This window comes from Vipera berus (genome assembly GCF_964194415.1).
Source record: "Vipera berus genome assembly, chromosome: 1".
Classification (NCBI taxonomy): domain Eukaryota; kingdom Metazoa; phylum Chordata; class Lepidosauria; order Squamata; family Viperidae; genus Vipera; species Vipera berus.
In genome coordinates, this window is record NC_138202.1 from 9582547 (window position 1) to 9586878 (window position 4332).

A 4332-nucleotide genomic window follows, 5' to 3' on the forward strand; every position below is an offset into this window, starting at 1 on the left:
CGACTGCTCAAAGTTACAGCAGATGCCCTCCTCAAAAGAGACCTATGACCTGGTTTCAAACTTCCAATGTCACACACTCCTGCCTCCCGCGGTCACGTGATCATATTTTGCCATTTAGAAACTGACTTAGATGTATAGCCATTTATAGCACTCCATACTCACATGACCATAATTTAGAATGTTTTTACTGCATTTACTTCCAGCCTCCAGCCAAAACTGGGCCACAGTGAACAGTGGCTTCACTTAACCACTGTGGTGTTCATATAATGACTGCAGCATTCACTTAGTAATCTCCATAAAAAAGGTCATAAAAATGGGTTTGGTGACCCACTTTACAACAGTCATGACTAATGACCATAATTGCCATAATTGCCAGACTCCATTATGGCCGTAAGTCAAGGACTACGTGTACCACCCCTTCTATCACTATCACTATATCTATATCTCTATATATATCTATATATCTATCCACACACACACACATTATACATACATACACACACACATATATATATGTTGTATATATGTATATATGTGTTAAGTGTTTGTTAAGTATTTAGAATACCTTGCTAGGCCCCAAACACAGGGCAAATCTTATTTCCTGTTTCAGCCTAACTAACCCAAGGCCATCAACAGGCTGTAGTCACACAGTGACAGCTCATATTTGTGTAAATTTTTTGGATTGATAACAAAGAATTAAAGGGAGACTGATATAGCTATTTCAAACTTATTTGTTCTCATCAGTCAGCCACACCCTTCTGAGATTCGAACCTGGGCTGATTGCACATTAGGCAATTGTTATACACACACACACACTTATGTATGTATGTATATGTGGGTGTGTTTACATACATGTAAGTAAAAGGTAAAGGAGTCAGCGCTGTCCGAAGACATTTCCACGGTCATGTGGCCAGCATGACTTCACAAAGCGTTGTTAGCTTCCCAACGAAGTGGTACCTATTTATCTACTCACATTTGCATGCTTTCGAACTGCTGGGTTGGCAGGGAGCTGAGGGGTGGACAGGAGCTCACCCAATTGTGTGGTGCTGGGGTCTCGAACTTGGGCTGCCGACTTTCCAGCTGACAAGTCCTGCATTTTAACCGCTGAGCCCCTGCGCTGCCCTGTATGAATACAAGTGCATGTAATGAAACATTCTGATATTATTTCCATCTCTTTTTGCATTTTTATCTATTCCACCGCGTTCTAATAAGCTCGTCAGCGCAGAAACATCTATGTCACACCCAGCGACAGTTTTGCGCAAGGCCGCTATGGATAGACAATTATCCTCATCTGCATTTCACTTTCCTGGGATGTCCTTTACGATTGATTTTCTTCTTGATTCCCCCTCCCTACAAACAATACACATTGAGGATAATTCTGCATACATCTCATTAAGTCCAGGAAGACGTAGGCCGTAATAAATGTAATTAGTCTTTAAAGTGCCACGAGACTGTGGTTTTTTGCTGCCACAGACAAACGCAGTGGCCCCTTTATAAGCCATTCTTCTTCCTATTATTACTGGAAGATACATCTTCATTTCAACAAGTTTCTGTATCAGTTTACTCCAGATTTCAGGGACTATAAACATAATATGCTTTTTTTTCTTGTGGCAATTTTGTAGCTTTCAGTTAAAACATCTGGAGTCTCGTCATTGCATGCAGCATGCTAATTTGGGCTGCCTTCAAAATATTGTTTATTTATGTATTTATTGATTTCCAGATGCGTGGAGACACGTAGGTCCGCTGTTCTGCCTTTATTTCTACCCACAGTGTAAGCTTTCCTGGCTAATTAGGCATTGTCCCAAAAATTAGAATTTGAAACTCCACATCTGGATTTTCATATCTTTTATACTACCAAATTTCTTTTGGCAGAGTTGACTTTGAGAGGACTGCCGTTCAGAGATGTATGGTCCTCTCAGTCGAGGGTCTGTAGGATTAATTAATCTGCACTGATGATATATTTTATATCATGGATAAAGTTTTGTTAACTGTTGGTCCTCATTGCATTCTGTCCAAGCTAACCCATTCAATTTCTGTAAACGATGAAAATTTCATTGATTTATCATTTTGCTTTTCCTGGGTTGGAACTGAACTTTTCAAATTCCCCAAGCAGGTATGTAAGCTTTCAACTTCAATGTTTTCCAGGCACCCTATTTATTTTTATTTAATTAGAAAAGTCTTTTATATACATTTCTCTGTGTATTGTTCTCTACAATGAGATTTTTCTGGTGGCATATACAATACTCTTAAGTAAACACTACATTTTTAATGTTTTAATTTACTTCCTTCCTCCTTACCTCCCCCATCAAATATCTCCCTTCTTCTCTTTCCTTCCTCCCTCCTTAAATCTCTCTCTCCTCAAATATTTCCTTCCTTCCTTCCTTCCTTCCTTCCTTCCTTCCTTCCTTCCTTCCTTCCTTCCTTCCTTCCTTCCTTCCTTCCTTCCTTTCTTTTTCAGTTTTAAACTGCCTTGAACATTCACACTGAGAAGGTGATGGCATGCAAATGAAGCTAATAAATTGGGTCTTGGATTTCTGTCTGAAATTCACAGCTGTAGCTACAATTTGATGAAAAGTGACCGTGCGGTGTCTGTTTCAGGTTAAATAAACTTTAATTCAAACATGAGATGAGCTGAAGATAATAAGCAAGAGTCCTTCTGTGCATAGACAGAGGGCCCTGCCTGAGGCTCAGTCCTTTAATCAGGGGAAGGGAGATGTGGCTGAGTATTTATTTACATGATTTTGGTGTTTTTTTTTTAAAAAAAATCCTGTGCATTCAATTTCCCCGATCCAGCCGATGTCTCTGGAGCTGGAGTACATATAAAGCAACATGGGGCGTGTTTTATAGCAATCGTGAATGTGATTTTATGATTTCATCGCCGGCAATTGAAAGCTATTTGGGTATCAGCGAATGTCATTAAGAATCCAATTGTTTGTCTTGCTGTCAGCTTCCCAAAGCAGAAAGCAAGGGGAAAGTCTACATGTGGCCATTTTTTATTTTAAAAAAAGAAGACAAGATAATAAGGCTAAATAGACAGATGTTTTCTATACCCCAAACATGGAATTTTATTTTTATTTACTTCATTCCATTTACAGTATATAACTGCCCATCTCACTTGCATGATTCTGGGCAGCTCACATGTGAAGACAGCAAAGATAAACTCATATAAATAAATTAAAACCATTAACCTAAAATGTAGAAGCGTGGGAAAGTGCCAGCCTGCCGTCTTGGATTTGGCCCTTGTCATTCCCAATTTTAAGCATTCGTTAATGGTTGATGGGGAAGGATCTGCCTGTTTACTGTCTGTTGGAGCTGATAGAATGGATGGAAATATCTTGATTTAGAATTACGAGGGCCAGAATGTTAGTCTTTAGAGAGAAACCATGACACTCTTGATACAGTACAGGTAGTCCTCAGCTTACAACAGTTCAGAAGCTGTGAATGCTCCAACACTGGAAGTTTTTAAGAAGAGATTGGACAGCCATTTGTCTGAACTAGGGTTTGCTGCCTGAGCAGGGGGTTGGACTAGATGACCTCCAAGGTCCCTTCCGTCATCATCATCATCATCATCATCATCATCATTATCATTATTATTATTATTATTATTATTATTATTATTGATCATCGCACCGTCAGCGAGATGTTCAGACTGGATTGGGCAATTTTTGTCTACCTATCGAGTCCTTACCAAGGACCTGGGATAGGCAGATGTGGATGTTTCATGGTATTATAGATATCGTCGCAAGATGAAAGCAGTTCCTAGTAAGGCCGCCTTTTGCAATTGACTAATGGCAGATTTGTCAATGCCAATGGTGTTCAAGTGGTGCTCCAGTTGTTTTGGAATTGCACCCAAGGCGCCTATTACTATTGGTACTACCCTTGCTTGCCTTTGCCAGTCTTTCTATTTCTATTTGTAGGTCTTTGTATTTTGTTATCTTCTCCAGTTCTTTCTCATCTGTTCTGCTGTCTCCAGGCACTGCCACGTCCACTATCCAGACTTTTTTGTTTTTCTTATCGACCATTGTTAAGTCCGGGGTGTTATGTTGCAGGTGCTTGTCTGTATGAATTCTGAAATCCCAGAGCAGTTTAACTTTATCATGTTCTATGACTTCTTTCATCATCATCATCATCATCATCATCATCATCATCATCATCATCATTATTATTTTATTTTATTTTATTTTATTTTATTTTATTTTATTTTATTTTATTTTATTTTATTTTATTATTTTAATTCCATTTATATCCCGCCCTTCTCCGAAGACTCAGGGCGGCTTACAAGCTTAGCAATAGCCTTCATTCTATGTATATGCCTGCTTATTAGGGCTTTCA